The sequence below is a fragment of the Mastigoproctus giganteus genome, chromosome 8 (assembly GCF_048544385.1).
Source record: "Mastigoproctus giganteus isolate SK-2022 chromosome 8, ASM4854438v1, whole genome shotgun sequence".
NCBI lineage: Eukaryota > Metazoa > Arthropoda > Arachnida > Uropygi > Thelyphonidae > Mastigoproctus > Mastigoproctus giganteus.
This window is the reverse complement of record NC_143582.1, coordinates 186,063,839-186,081,132: the sequence shown is the minus strand read 5'-3', so window position 1 is coordinate 186,081,132 and position 17,294 is coordinate 186,063,839. Positions and strand designations below refer to the sequence as shown.

Genomic DNA, 17,294 nt, shown 5'->3' with positions numbered 1-17,294 from the left:
CCCTTTCCTCCACTGATGGCCTTAGTTCCAAGTGTATAAGTTATTTTGGGATTATTGTTCCCCAGGTGCAATACCTTACTTTGCTGGATTAAAGCATAACTGCCAATTTTCTGACCATCTCTGAAGTGTATCTAGGTCATTCTGAAGAAACTTTGTTTGCCAGCAATCATTAACTACTCTACCAATCTTTACGTCATCTGAAATTTAGACATCACAACCTCTATCCCTTCATCGATGTCATTTATGAAAATCAAAAACAACAATGGTCCTAATACTGATCCTTGGGGAACCCCACTTCTTACATCAACCTAATCTGAGGAATAACCATTTATCACAACCCTGTGATTCCAACCCGTTCCAGCTTATAAAGTAACCGCTCATGTGGGACTGAGTCAAATGCTTCGCTGAAACCCAAATAAACAAAGTCAAAATTATTCCCCAATTCTAGCTCTTGAGTGACCCTGTCAGAATAGCTAACCAGATTAGTTAAACATGAGTTTCCCTTTACAAAACCATGCTGAGTATCTTTCAGAATTCCATTTCTATCTAAGTGATCCTGAATTCCACCCTTGATCATAGTCTCCATGATTTTCCCTACTACTGAAGTTAGACTAACCGGCTGGTAATTTCCCACTTCACTCTTAGAACCGCCCTTATGTATTGGAGATGCATTGGCACTTTTCCAATCCAACGGAATCACTCCTGAGTTCAGTGATACTCTCATAATTAGCCTCAATGGTTCAATGCACTCACTTGCTGCCTCCCTTAAGATTATAGGATATATGCCAACCCAGGGAGCGTTACTGGCCTGTAGGCCTTTACAATTAGTTGTTTTGACAATGAATATAACTGTTAATCATATTTTTAGCAGTCATGTGCTTGAATCACGCTTCACTCAAATGTATGTGCATTACTGCACTCTCGTACTTTACCACCTGGCTACGTCAGGGCTATAATTAAAGCAGCGTCAATGTCAGTGTAACACTGTTATCTGTGCCTGTATGTTTTGGTTTTGACTACATAAGGGAGAACTTAATCTTTCCACTTTCTTTATAGTTTGCTCTGCAGTATAACCTCTAAATACGGCCTCCGTAGCCGAGTGGTCAGGAGCGGGAGTGCAGTAGCACACGCTCTTTGAGTAGACTGGGGTTCAAGCCCCTGACTGCTGAATACGGTCGATCTGCCAACCTGCACTGGACCAGCATGGCAAATTATGGTCCGTTTCCCTCAGCATGAACTGTTGAGGAGGCTTCCATCCTGCAGTGGGTTGATAATGGCTGCACTTTACTTTATAACCTCTAAAAAGAAAGATAAGAAATACTTGAATTAAAATTAGATTTCAGTTCTTAATGAAGATTTTACTGTAATATGCAACACCATGAGATGAAAGGTGACTAAAAATTGGTGGTCTTGTTATGTGGTGAATATATGGCACAATTAAGCACAAACTTCAATTTTCAGAGCAAAAATTGGAGATTGACTTGTATGCCAGAATATGGTAGTTGAGATTCTGTCAGTAAAAAGTAAGCGCTTAAAATATTGTTGACAAAAATGGACATAGTGGAGATTAGAGCTGAGACCATTTATATTTTTCCAAGTGATTTAGTTTTTTGGAGGCTTAATTCTTTTCATAGATAAGTGTGTTCCATATTTTTTATATATCAATAGATGCATCTATTGATGTATGTGTGTAGGGGAGATACCATGTTTGATGTTATGAAGAGTTCGGATATGCCATACATTCAGACAAAGTATATTCAACTTTTTAATGTAGTACAACCTTGGCAATATCCCCCTCCAAAATCCCCAGCATATTCACTATTCAGACTTCATTCATCCACGACCAGAGTACAGCTATCAAGATCATTTATTGATCTAGATGCTTTACCTATACTTGTCATTTTTCATGAAATGGAATGCTCCCTCAGTAAGAGCATCACATGTTCATATCACATAATATAAAGTAGGTGGGCAGATACCATTAAGATACTGTGTGTGCAATTCAGCACTAAATGGGCAAGTCAAAGGATTTAAGTGACTTTGAGTAAATGCACAGGTACGAATATCTTGGAAAATGCAACCCTGATGGGGTTTTCATGCAAAGCTGTGTCTCGTATGTATCAAGATTGGCCCAGCAACCAAATGACGTCCATTGGGCCAGTGGTAATCCTGTGGCCGAAAACAGCTCATTGATGCAAGAGGCCGACAGAGGCTGAAGAGACTTGTGCAGGGTAACAGAATGGCTACAGTCAGTTAAATTACAACCCAGTACAATGGTGGTAACCAAAGGGGAATTTCAGGGTGTGTAACTCATTGTGCTTTGTCACAGTTGGGGGCATTGTAGCTGATGACCAGACAAAGTTTTGCTGCTGTCAGCAAAAGGTATGGCACAAACAGCATGGATCTATGCACCTGTCTTTCAGGGCAGGCTACTAATGTTGGTGTAATGGTGTGGGGAGTGTTTTCATGATTCATATTGATCCCCTTGATACTAGAGCAACATTTGGATGCCACAGTTTATATGAAAATTGTTTCCAACCAGTCATGTCTCTTAGTGACTGCAGTGTATCCATCTGCTATTGGGTTCTTTCAATAAGATAATGTGCCATGTTACATGGCCAGAATTGTACAGAACTGGTTCCACGAACATGAGAACACTGTTTTAGAGTTAGAGAACACTGAATTTGGCCTACTGCAGTGACCTCTTCAGTCATCACATCTCATGTCTAACTGAGCACTTGAGATGAGGTGAAACAAACTCTTTAGAGTTAGAAATCTGCATCCATCCAGTTTTCAATAATTGTGGGAAGCAATTGAATTAACATGGACTAGCATTCCTGTGGCTCACTTTTGACACCTCATTGAGCCAGTGCCATAATGAATCTAGGCTGATCTGAGAGCCACACACTAGATGTGCCTAATGAGGTGTCCATTCAGTGTATATCTCATTATGCTGACATTCCTAACAACAACAACAAAAAAAAAAAAAAAAACTAGTTTGCTCTCGGTGCCAGCATTGGATGATAACTGCAAGATAGAGTATTAAGCATCTTTTGAACTTCCTGAAAGCATGTGAAATTCCTTTAAAAAACTGTCTTGCACTTAATGTTGTTAATGCCACTGTTATGATATGACTATAAACTGGAGTAAGTATATTAAAAGAGATTGAACACAGTAATACACTACTGGTAAGAAATATTTACAAATTTATTTGGGCTGTCTGATGCAGTTCCACTGTAGTGCATCACTTAGTAAAGCAATAAAATTTCCGAATTGAGAAATAGTTTCCAGAAGTAAAAAAAAAGTAGCAAGTCTGTATACAGGCTTCAATTTGTGTTGACTATGTACAAAAAAAATGTATGAATAATGTGCTATCGTGCATTTCTTTCAAAAGCAAAAAACTCTACCAGCAGATTGCATATATAATTTTAGCATTAGTAGAGGCATATGATGCAAGAAAGAAAGCTTATTAAGCATCAGCGAAAAAAAAAAAAAAAAAAAAACCCTTCCCATTTCACCTATCCATTCATTGTAAATGTTTGTCTAGTTCTGACTTGAATTTATTTAAGCTATCAACTTTCACGACAGATGGAAGTTGGTTCCAGCAATCAACTGCCCACTAGCTAAAAGCAAATTTCCGCACATCTATTTGACAACTGTCTTTCCTCAATTTCAGTTTATACCCCCCTCAAGTTTGTAATATGAGCAAGAGAAAGAATGCTATCAGCATTGAGCCTGTTCAATTCATTCAAGGCCTTATACACCTCAATCAAATCGCCTCACAGGTGCCTAGTCTCAGGTGCTGCAATTTGCAGAACTTATGCCTTTATTCCTAAATGCACCTCTTTGTTCCACTCACCAGTCTTGTTGCCTTTCTCTGTACTCTTTCTAGTAACTCTATATCTTTCCTAAAATAAGGCTTCCAGACCTGTGCACAGTACTCAAGGTGTGGCCTGACCATTTTGATCAATAGCACATGACAATTTTCTACGCACGGGAATACTGGGTATCTACAAACTTCCTTTGCAAAACTAAAACATTATTGTGTGAATAGGGTATGTAAGACATATCAGAAACCACTTCTAGGTGATAGAAGATAAATTGTGCGCTGCAATAGATGGCAGCATAATTGCAAAATTGTCATCATGCCAGGATTTGCCAACACAAGAAACTGAATTGAATACTTTGGTTTAGTGAGCTGCAGTCTGTCACCACTTTTATTCATAAGTTTCAAAGTTGGCTTATAAAGAAACCACCAAGTAGACCCACAGTTATGCAATTGTGTGGAAAATTCATAAAGGTCGCTTGTTTGTGCAATCATCCTGGCTGAGGTGGTAGCCAAACAAAAGTCAGTGCTGACACGATAAAACTGGTTCGAGGAAGCTTTGCACAAAACTCAGTTAAATCCATGCGACATGCCAGTCTAAAAGCTTAACATGGCAAGATCGATAGTGTGTAACATGTTATTTTGCCTTCTGAGTATGAAACTATACAGGTTATTTCTCTGGTAGAAGCTGTTGATGGGTAGGAAAGCCAGTAGGATGAAATTTTGTCAGTAAATTTCTGCATGATTGCAGTTATGCTGCCATCTAATGTGGAATGCAAATTTTCTGATTGGTGATTGTAAACTTGAAGATATATTCAATCACTTTGAAGTGGTTTTAGATTTCTAATCACGCAATAATGTTTTACTTTTATAAAGAAGGTTTGTGAATACCCTGTACATTCGATGTCCCTATATTCAATAAAAATGCTATGTGGTGTTTTATGTTACTTTCATAACTGCTTTGGCAACAGCAATGTCAAGCTTTTTGACTGAGGGGTAATGACAGTTTTTTTCTGTGCCATCGCTTACCACTTTCACTTGGCAGTGAGAAATGCTGGTTGATTAAGTAACTACATACAAAGCTTGTTCATCTATACAGATTTTCCCTTGGAATACTGGTCAGAATTTTCCTAGGCATTATATTGATTGTGTGCTAATTTAAGAAATGAAATTTCTTGCTATTTGCAGAATTTAGTTCCTTGAAGTTGTCACAGACATTCTCTCAGATATGCCAGACAAGCTGTACTTGATACCTGGGAGTCTAAAACGCTGATGGAACTGATATTCGGGTGACATTCAAGTCAAGTGGACCCAATTTCGGCGAAGTTCAGACGGTCTGTGACAGCCAAATCCTCGGCTTGCACATTCACGATGGTGGGACTGTTAATAATCCTGGGTATAACCTCCATGCACAAGCACACTGTGGGTGACCACCCATGTGTGAACCAACGTAAGCAGGGGTCAAGGTGTGCCTCCCACACCACATGGAGAAATGTCGCCCCTCTGTGTTACCAGGCAATACTAGGTGGTAGATGGCACCCATCAACCAGTGAAATACTACAATTTTGTTTATTGGAGGCTTGAAGTAGTGGAACCCATGTTTAGTCTACAGAGCTAAGTTCCTGTCAGCCCTTCCCCATCTCTTCCATCATGCAGTATGACTGATGACTTTTCAGGTTAGGATGGACATCATGGCGAGATCCAATCTTCCTTACATTTCGAGGGTACAGCTCTAAAACAGTGTTCACAAGCTGGCCGCTAGTTAGTACACCAGACCAAACCTGTTGGTAACACATTGGGAGAATCAGTTAGTGTATAATCTTGCTACCTCTCTTCTGGGTAGCCGCGGCTACCAAAATGTATTGTAGCATTTTAAATGACTTGGCGCATTATGGCCTTAGCTGCCAATGCGCCATTAAAAATCAAATCAAAACCTCTATTCTGCCAGACAGTGACTGCAGGGAGTCCGAGTAGTGTGTATGCGGGAAAGGGGACCATTGTCCAGGCCAGTTATGTCAAGGATCTGGGTATATAAATCCCCCCCCCACACACACACACACACTTTTTCTTACTATTGAATATACCATGAATTGTCAAACTAATAGAGGAAGCTTATCTGCGAAAAGATCTAAACCTCCCAAACACTTCCTAGTTCATTTCACAAATATACGTGGTCTCAATTCTAATCTCAACAACGTCCATTTCCACTTGCAGTCTGTCAAACCCCATGTACTTTTTCTGACAATCTCTGTTATCGGTTGATTCAACTACTGCTCATCTCAATTGCCCAAATTATTCGCTGTATGATTCTTTTCACCTGAAAGATGGTACTTGTGCATATGTCCTTTCCAATATTCCCTGTCAGAGACTTAGTAATTTGGAATTTCGATCTTCTCTGGCTTAAAATCTCTACTTCATTGTGTCAAATTCATCTGTTGTCTCTCCTGTTCTCCCATCCACTAATCACTTGGAGTCCTTTGACTTCCTCTCTTTGCAACTTGACTTTCTCCAGTCCAACTTTCCTAACAGTGAGGTAATTCTCCTTCATGAACATTAAAGTTCAGAACTCCAGTTGGCTTCCGTATTCTAGTTATACCGACCCAGCTGGTCGAGATGCTGAGGCTTTTGCAATTACTAATGACCTTGCACAGATTGTTCACTTACCTACAAGAATACCGGACAATGCTAACCATGCAGCCAACACGTTTGATCTTTTTCTCACAAACAACCCTTCTAAGTACACGGTTGAGGTGAGTGATCCCTTAGGCACCTCAGATCACAACTTTGTGATTGTCTATTCTCCAATTGAGCCTTTATCTCATGGCTATTCCCAACCTCGTATTGTTTGGCATTACAAGAATGCAAAATGGGATTACCTGCGAGATTTCTTTTCCTTGGTTGGATTACTGTTTCAAAACTTCTGATGTCAACATTTGCTCAGATCGTGTCAGTGAAATTATTCTTGTAGGAATGGAATCCTTTATTCCACACTCCACTTTAAAATCTTGTCCTTCGTCTAAACCTTGGTTTTCCAATAAATATACTAAGGCTGTTCAAGTGAAGAACGTTGCTTATCGTAGTTCGTTTGTTTCCAATTCTTCAGTTTCATTTTCTGCCTACACCAAAGCTTGCAACAATTGTAAAGCAGTTATTAATCAATTCAAACTAGATTTTGAAGAGGCTAAAAGTAGAAAACTTGCTTCTTGCCCTAATGGTAGCCGAGCATTCTGGTCTCTTGCCAAATATTTGGCTGCAACTTTTGCCCGTCTCTGCTCCCACCTCTGTCAAAACCAGATGGTTCTGTTGTCACTTCAGCCAAGGATAAAGCTGTCCTGCTAGCATCCCATTTTTCTTCCAACTCACGTATTAATGATCTTGGTAAAACACCTCCCACCATTCCTAGCATGCTCCATTCAATGCCTCCTATGGTATTTCTCCACTTTTACTCAAAACCTGTGCCCCTGAACTTACTCCTATTCTTTGCCGCCTTTTTTCACTTTGTTATTCCAAAGGTGTTTTTCCTTTTGCCTGGAAATTTGCTCGTGTCCAGCCAGTTCCTAAAAAGGGTGACAAATCCCTCCCATCCAATTATCATCCCATTGCAATTACTTCTACTCTTTCTAAAGTAATGGAGAAATCAATTAACTGCCAACTCTTAAACTACCTAGAAACCTTCCGTCTGATCAACGATCACCAGTATGGATTCTGTCAGTGTTAATCCACTGGTGATACTATGACTTATGTTACTCATTTATGGACAAATTCAACGGAAAAGTGTGGTGAAACACAAGCAGTTGCTCTTGACATCTCAAAGGCTTTTGATCGTGTTTGGCATAAAGGCCTTCTAAACAAGCTTTATCTTATGGTTTGCCAACTGTTTTTTGTAATTAGTTATCCAGTTTTCTCTCTGATCGCACACTGAGGGTAATGGTAGATGGCTCTCTGTCTTCTAACTTCTCCACTAATGCTGGTGTCCCCCACCGTTCAGTTCTTTTCCCCACTCTTTACCTCTTGTATATTAATGACCTTCTTCCATTGACTGGAAATCCTATCCATAGTTTTGCTGATGATAGCACATTGCATTCCACTTTCCATTTTGAGAAACCTTTCCCTGTTCAATCAGCTTCAACTTCTCCAATATCCGCTACCAATTCCTTAAATGCTGATCTCTAGGTAATTATCCAGTGGGGCAAAGACAACTTAGTTGATTTCAATCCTTCTAAAACTCAGTCTTGTCTTATATCTCGCAAAAAGGATTCTTCTGCTCCTATGCTTATCTTTGATGGCACTCTGACTTCTAATCTCTCTCTTGGCACAAGCACATTAAAAATATTGCTCCCTCTGCATCTAAAAAACTTGGTTTTCTCTTTCGCTCTCAGCATTACTTTTCTTCCAATCAGCTGTTCACTCTGTACAAATCGCAAAATCCGCCCTGCCATGGAATATTGTTCTCACATCTGAATGGAATCTCACATCTCCTAGATTCCATTCAGAAGAGGGCAGTTAGGTTAATTAATGACTCCTATCTAACAGTGTTTCTCCACTCGCTGTCTCATAGATGTACTGTTTCTGCTGCGTGCCTTACGATGGGCACTGTTCTTCTGAATTGGCTTCTATAATTCCCACTCTCTTTCAAAACAGTCCGAACACATTCCGCCACCAGCCAACATCCATTTACTGTCCACTTCAAACTCACAGAACCAACTTTTCATCTTCCTCATTTATTCATTCAACTGCCGTTTTCTGGAACAACCTTCCTTCATACGTATTTCCTGATGATTACAGTCCACAGAAGTTCAAGTCTAATGTCAACAAATATCTTCTTTCACCTTCTCAACCTCCAACCCAAGCACGGTACTAAGTACTATAGGTTCCAATACCTGTCATGTTTGGAGTTTTCATAAAAAAAGAATTAAAAAAAAAAAAAAATGACTATGTAGAAATTTAAAAAGGGGAGGGGTATCAAAATTCTATAATGCTAAAAAAAAAATTATATGAGTAAAAACAACAATGTATATGGACTAAAATAGTAAGTGACATCACGTAATTATCGATATAAATAATGCTCTAAACAAGTCCATTTATGTTCATTTTTACTTAAAGTTAATTAATTGAAACACATGTACACTGAGTGGACAGAAATCATGGGATACCTACCTTGGTAGCTATCCCATGATGCCCATCTTTGCCCCGGATAAGGGCAGTTACACAGCGAGGCATTGTCTGCTAGTTCACAAAAGCGTTCCACATGTATTTCCATCCATGCTTGCTGCACCGCTGTCCATAATTCTGTCGCGTTCCTAGGTGGAGGATCCAAAGCTCGAACGGACCTTTCCAATGATGCTTCACAAAGTGCTCGTGTCCAGTGAATGGGAAGGCCATTCCATGGTGGTAAAATCGGCAGAATGCTCTTCAACCATATTCTAGTCATCACAGGAGGCACATTGGCCTGCTGGGTGAGTCCGTTGCCCTGTTGGTGCATGATGACCATGAAGGGATGCAGAGAATCAACATGTTTCCTGGACCATTCAGATGGGGGATGTTCAACCTGTACCAGTTGAACATCCCCCAGACCATTACCAACCATCCACCTGCCAACAGTTTCTAGTTGACATGACGGGCACATAGCTTCATTTGGTTTCCGCCAGATATGCACCCTACCGTCCACACAAAAAAACTGGAAATGGGACTCATCAAATTAGTACACCAGTCTCCAATTATCCAAGGTTCAGTTCAGTGTGTCGTGGTGTTGGCAATGGGACTCTGATGGATCACTGGCTCCCATAACTTATTGCAGCTAATAATTTTGAGAGGGAGTTTGAGAACAAGAGTAGCTTGTGCAGATGTAGCTTTTTGCCGCTCCTGGAACAGAGAAGTTTTTTCTGATTTATTTCTGTTTTATTAGCTTAAATTGGCATATTAACTTATTTTCTAGAGTAGCTTTATATTCCTATTTACGATACTTGTTTAAAGTAACTTAGATAGAGATTTTGTAGGTATTACTTAGTATCGGTAAGGGTATCAAATCCACGTGTTGACCGTTCGTAAATTGCCACCATTGTAACGCGATACAAAATATCTTGAACTAGATAGCATAAGCTTAATATAGAATAGTATAGTACATAATATTGTCAATTAATCAGTAAAATCTATTAATCTTGTTGAACTTCATTGTCAATTAAATTGTACTTTTTACTATACATATAACGACTTAGGTTACGTAACATAAATAATTAGAAAAATAAATAATTAATACTTAACTTGACACGGAAGTTATATAAAGGGATTTCGTAGATAACACTCGATACTGAAAAATAAATATAGCGTTATAACTGTGTTGGGATACAAGTTTAGGGTTTTAGTTTTGTACTGAAATTGAAATTTTATTGAAATTAAATCGAAATCATGACTGAAACCAGAGCAGCAAAGCAAAAGGCTCAAGCTAATGGGAGTGCTGTGGCTCAGAGGAGAACTGAGGTGGGGCAGTTGCCCTCTGAATCACAGCCTTTTAAAATGCACTACTTGCTTGATGTTTGCGGAGTAGTCGAGTACGGGACATGATACTGCCATGGGAGATGTCTATGTTTGTGCGCGATGCAAGGAGTGTAAGGAAATCACGCAAAAACTCAGCGTTGTTATGGGCCTATATGAGAGCTTGAAGGACAGGGTGGATGCCCTCAAAGGATTAAAAGTGAGGGCCCATCAAGCTCTCAGTTGCCCACACCAATGCCAGAGCTTGCACTTGGTCATCGCACAACACAGCGGCAGCCCCCAAGGCAGAATGCGCTGGTCCCAAAGGAACTAGTAGTTGTTGGTGACCTTATTGTCAGGGAAATGGGAAACATGCTTTGTAAAAAGGATAGGTGGAACAGGACCAGAGTATGTCTGCCAGGGACAAAGGTTGATGATGTTGTAGAGCAGATATCATCTTTTAAGGGCACAAAAGGTGATATAGTTGTACACGTTGGCACTAATGATATTAAGAGTAGGAGACCGGCGGAATTACTTAACAAGTACAGGTCACTGTTGAAAAAAAGCCGTGAAGTAGGGTTGAATTTGAAAGTGTATGCAATTCTGCCCAGACACGATAGGAGGGAGTATACGATGAGAGCCCTGTCGATCAATTCGGCCCTGGAAAGATTGTGCAGGGCTCAAGGGGTAGAATTTTTTTTCAGCCTGGTCTGTACTTGTTAACAGGAGTGACTGCTTCTACAGGGATGGGATACACTTAAATAGAAAGGGTGCAAGAATGTTTGCTGATGCTATCGAGGCAGTGTTAGGTGGGTCGAAAAACTGCTAGATTGGGAGGATACAAGGACTAATAGATTAACGGTAGCCACTGGCAGAGGTGAAAGTGATTCTTGCACTGCTTCTATTGGAATGAGCAGCAGCCTGGAAAATAAGATGCAGGATATTTCAGAGACTGCTGGGAATCATTGGGGTACAAGTAAACACATGGGTTGTGTTAGGGTAGCTAAGAAAAAGAACAGGTGCATGTATACTTGTGTGTACACCAATGCTAGGAGTTTAGTAAATAAATTTGATGAATTTGAGGTATTGCTCAAAACATCAAAGGCAGATATTGTTGGGATTTCAGAGACGTGGTGTCACACAGATATAAGGAATGCAGAACTGGAATTTGGGAAGTACAATGTCTACAGAAAGGATAGGAAGGGAGGAGGGGTTATGCTGTTAATTAAGACAAACATAAAATCAAAAGAGGTGCATCCAGTTGATATGGATGAACAGTGCACTGTTGAGTCAGTTTGGTGTGACATAAGCACTGCGAAAGCAAAAATAAGAGTAGGAGTGTGCTATAGGCCTAATGACTGATGAGTATAATAAGAAACTGTACAGAGAAATAGAGTGGGCCAGTAAATCAGAGAGTCTTATAATGGGGGATTTTAATTTCCCAGATATTGGCTGGAATTTGGGGGCTGGTCACTCACACACTAGCAAGGCTTTTGTGGATTTATTGGATGATTGTTTTCTACATCAGCATCTTCGGGAGGCAACTAGAGGGAGTAATACTCTTGATTTGATTATCAGTAGTGATTCTTCATGCATTAAGAATCTGCAGATAAATGAACCACTAGGTGGCAGTGATCACAGTGTGCTGAAGTGGGATTTACTCAAAGAGGTAACTACCATTAGGGGTAAAGGGAAGGGTTATTGCTTTTGTAAAGGCGACTACGATGGACTGAGACAGTATTAAAATTCTATACAGTGGGACCAGCTGATGATGTTACCAACAGCAAATTCAAAATGGGAAGCATTCAAAGAACTTATCTTGGAAGCTACTAGGCTTTACATACCAACTAAGAAATATTGTTCAAGGTTTCGGCCTAAATAGATGTCAGATGAACTAATGAGACATATGGCAGAGAAGAAAAATGCATGGGATATATACAAATTAACACGTGACACAGAAGCTTATGATAGATACAAGTTGATCTGTAACCAAGTTACAAAGGAGGTTAGGCAGGCGAAGGCAGATTACGAGATATCTTTGGCAAGGGATGCAAAGAAAAACAGCAAAGAGTTCTTTACTTATGTAAACTCTAGAAGGAAGGGAATGAATCAGATTGGTCCACTTGATATCGATGGGTCAGCTGTTGATGATCCTGCTCAGGTAGCTGACAAACTAAATGAATATTTTGCATCGACATTCACACATGAGGAGTTATTCAGCGAGGGGAATGCCAGAGGTGTATTCAACTCTGGCAGTAAGCTAGAGAATCTTGTAATCTCTGAGAGTAAAGTGGAGGAGAAATTGTTGAAGATAAACACAAGAAAGGCACCTGGAGTGGATGGAATCTATCCAGTTATATTAAAGGAGGCAGCAAAGGAAGTAAGCAAACCTTTAGCCATAATTATGAGAGCTTCCTTGGATTCAGGGGAGGTACCCATGGACTGGAGATGTGCAAATGTGACCCCAATTCACGAAGGAGGATCAAAGGCTGACACAAGTAATTACAGACCTGTTAGTTTAACTTCTGTTCCAGGTAAATTAATGGAGGCACTGGTTAAAGAAGCACTGCAGGATCATCTAGACAAGACTTCAGTTATAGCTCGGACACAGCATGGTTTTGTTAAGGGGAAGTCTTGCCTGACCAATTTGATTGAATACTATGATGCAGTCACAGAAGAACTGGATGCAGGGAATAACTTGGATCTTAGAAAGGCTTTTGATACTGTTGCATGTGGAAGACTGCTGCAGAAATTGGAGCAGTGTGGCATTGGAGGCAACTTGCTGCTATGGATAAAGGGGTGGTTGAGGGGGAGAAGACAGAGAGTGGTAATCAATGGACACTGCTCATCGTGGACTAATGTTATTTGTGGAGTCCCTCAGGGTTCAGTAACGGGTCCATTATTGTTTTCTGTATTTGTAAATGATATTGATGATGGTATATCAAGCTTAATGTCCAAGTTTGCAGATGATACCGAGGTTGGCAGGGTTGTCAAGGACACTACTGACACTATGCTGCTGCAACAGGATCTGGAAAGGTTGAGCAGATGGGCTGAGAGGTGGCAAATGAAGTTTAACATTGACAAATGTAAAGTACTACATATGGGAAACAGCAACCCCAGAGCAACGTATCAACTCTGTGGTACTACACTGACAGTGGTAGAGAATGAAAAGGACCCGGGGTGGTTGTGCAGGCAGATATGAAGTTCTCTGAGCAGTGCAGACGGGCTGCAAGACTAGCTCATGGTGTATTGTCAATGATATATAGGAATTTTTCTAGCAGGGATAAGGAAGTGATTATTCTCTTGTATAAGGCAATGGTCAGACCACACCTAGAGTACTGTATACAGGCCTGGAGGCCTCATTTTAAGAAGGATCTAGAGCTGCTGGAACGAGTACCGAGAAGGGCAACAAGAGTAGTGAATGGAACAAAGGGGTGCTCTTACGAAGAAAGGCTTAAGTTTTTCAAATTACAGTGTCTGGAGACTATGCACCAGCGAATTGATCTGATAGAGGTGTATAAAGCTTTGAATGGTTTGAGCATGTTCAATGCTGATGGTATTCTCCCTCTTGCTCAGAATAATCACGTGAGAGGGCATAAATTCAAATTGAGGAAAGACAGATGTAGGATAGACGTGCGGAAATTTTCCTTTAGTCAGCGGGTGGTTGGTTGGTGGAACAGACTTCCATCCCTTGTCGTGGAAGTTGATAGCCTAAATAAGTTTAAGGCTCAGCTGGACAGGTATTTCGAACGAATAGAGGGGTGAAGTGGTTATTTTATTTTATATTTTTATTTATTTATTTTTTTTTATTATTTATTTTTTTTTTTTTTTTTTTTTGGCTGATGCTGCATAAGTTTGCTTTCTTGCATCAAATGCCTATGCTAATAATCACCTGGTGGTCTTGGTAGAGATGTTTCTAGCATCTCCATCGTTAAAGTCGGTGGTGATTTGTGCCACTGTTGCTCTCCGGTTGGCTGAAACAATGCAAGACAGACTTTGAAGGCCACGTTCATCCGCCACCTCTTTCCACCCACAGCGCTGTCCATGATGAGATGTTATTCCGGAAATGGCATATTCCCAATATACTCTTTATACTGTTGAATGGGGATGGTACAATTTCTGTAAAACTTCCGCAATGGAGTGACCCATGAGTCAGGCACCCATTATCATCCCTCTTTCAAAATCTGTTTACTCATGACGTTCATCCATACTGACATTGAATTGCCGTCTACGTGAATGCAGTTTACCTATATACCTACCACAAGTCGTGAGTTCGTCCACTAGCAAGAGGGTGAGAGCATTGTGTTGCCCAGGAACCAGATATCCTATGAATTCTGTCCTTTCATTGTATAATAATAATTGATATAAAAAAAAAAAAAAAAAAAAAAGAGAAAGATTAAGGAACCATTTACAGGGAATTTCATTTTTCTGAATTACTAGAACCATATTCTGACCAAATGGCGTGTGCTTTAGAGAGGTTTCATTGTGTTCGTGCACTCCCACCTAAAAGACTGGAATCATGTTTCATTTTTTTTTAATTTTCAGAGTATTTTATTAAAATAGGAACAAGTTGTTTACCAGTTTTTATTAAAATATTTTCTATTATGTATAAAAATCAAAAAATTTAAATAATATTTATGAAGACTTCTGAATGCGGTAAAACATTGTAGGTTATTCTAGAAAATGGGAGTATTGTTTCAGTATTGGAGAAGATTGTAGATGATTTTAAAGTATTTTACAATAATATAAATTGAGGAGTAAGAGCTGTAACTTATAAAATCAAACACCCATCATTCAGAAAGAATGTTTGGTGTAACTTTTGTGTGTTTGGCAATAAACATGACAAGAAATAAGGAACTGAATGTTGAGAAAAGACTGTTTTAACTCTGTATAAAGAAAGTTGTTCCTTAAGAAGTATTGGCAAAAAAAACTAGGTGTTTCATTTAAAGGAGTGCAAACTACCATTTGTTGATTCAAGATGGCTTGCAATTTAAAGGACAAACCATGATCAGGACGACCACACATAACAACAGAAGTACAAGATAAGACCATAATACTGACTGCTTAATGCGGTCGACAACTTAGGGTACCCAAAATCCATGCTGAGTTCAATAGGAACAGAGAAACTCCCGTGTCTACATCCACTGTAAAACTTTGTCTGAAACAAGCAGGACTTCGTGGTCATGTAAAAAAAAAAAAAAAAAAAAAAGTAAAACAAAAAAGGTAAACTGCGGCCATTATCAACTCACTGCAAGATGGAAGCCTCCTCAACAATTCATGTTGAAAATGGACCATAATCTGCCATGCTGGTCCAGTGCGGGTTGACAGATCAACTGTATTTAGCAGTCAGGGGCTTGAACCCTGGTCTACTCAATAGCATGTGCTACTGCACTTCCACTCCTGACCTCTCGGCTACTGAGGCCTCTTGGTCATGTAATGGTTCATAAACCTTTATTAAAACTGGAACATCAAAAGAAATATTTGGCTTGGGCTAAGAGTCATTAACATTGGACAATTGAAGAGTGGAAAAACGTACTGTGGACTGATGAATCCAAATTTGAAATTTTTGAATCTTAGCGTAAAGATTACATAAGATGAACAACTGAAGAAAAAATAGTCCTGCATTGTTTGGTGCCTACAGTCAAGCATGGTGGTGGTTCCATTACGATCTGGGGTTGCTTTAATTTTTCTGGAGTGGGTGACATTGTCAGAATTGAAGGAATTTTAAGAAAAGGCTATAAAACCATTCTTGAACATAATGTAGTATCATCTGGACTTCCAACTTTGTGGAAGAAATTTTATATTACAGGACAATGACCTGAAGCACAGCTCTAAACAGTGTAGTGACTTTCTAGCAACTAAACAATGGGAAGGCTTATTGCAAATTATGGTGTGGCCATCTCAATTGCCTGACTTAAACCACAATAGAGCTTTTATGAGATTATCTATACCAGAGGTGTCAAACACGCGTGCTGCATGCGGCCCACAACCCTCCCGAGTATGGCCTGAATTAGATTAAAATTTAATTGAGAAATATTCAACGAAATAATAAAAATACAATAAAACTCGGATAATATTTCATTTTAAAACTAAAAATGATAAAATTCTCTTTTGACCTTGGTTTATGCATAAGGATGAACTTGGTTCACCCTTTAATTAGGTGAGGCAGCAGTTCCCCCTCTCCAACTGCTGTTCCCCTCACAGCATGTTCTTTTATTCTTACTTGCCAAGACATTTTGTTGAAATGTACAAGTTTGCTGCAAGAATCTTAGCTATGTTTGGTAGTATATACCTTTGTGAGCACTTATCATCCATACTGAAAACTGCATTATCATAAAAGCTTATACCCGATATTGATAAAATAGTTTTTCGCAAAAGATGCCAAGTTTTTATCAAACAATATTAAATTAATTTTGAATCTATTCGATATTAAAACATAAAAGTTTCTTTTTATCTATAGTTCCTATCTGATTTGTATGCATGTATGTGTTAATAAATAAATATAAATACGTATAAATATTAAAAACCAATGCGTTTTCAAGTCAAGTCAGTATGCAGCTGCACTGATCCTCATAAGGTTTAGTGGCCCCATTCCTTTCAATTTGACACCTATTGATCTAGACCAGAGCTTCTTCAACTTTTTTCACCTGTGACCCGTTTTTATAATAGAAAAATTTTTGCAACCCTGGGAATTATATATAGTCCAAAACAAACCTCCTTCAGACGGGCATAACCTAAAAATTACGTCTTTTCATACAATTTCAAATATCAAACAAGGACAGTTGATTATTAGCAAGTGCATAACACATTCCTTCCTTTATACACCTATCTGTACCTTGTACATAGTGTGGTATTAAACAAAAATTTATTACACTGAAATTTATAGTTTTACAAAAAAAAAATATTCCCTTACAAAAAGTACAAACATAAAAAAAAATACAAAAGTACAATTAAATATGCAGCAGACAAACATAAGAACAATCATAAATGTAAAAGT

The 17,294-nt window shown here is 39.2% G+C and overlaps 1 protein-coding gene across 1 annotated transcript in view; it reads left to right on the top strand.

Annotated features, from left to right (window-relative positions):
• The window catches only part of Ndf (Nucleosome-destabilizing factor), a 259,722-nt gene that overhangs the window by 66,352 nt on the left and 176,076 nt on the right, over positions 1 to 17,294 (top strand). The window lies entirely within an intron of this gene.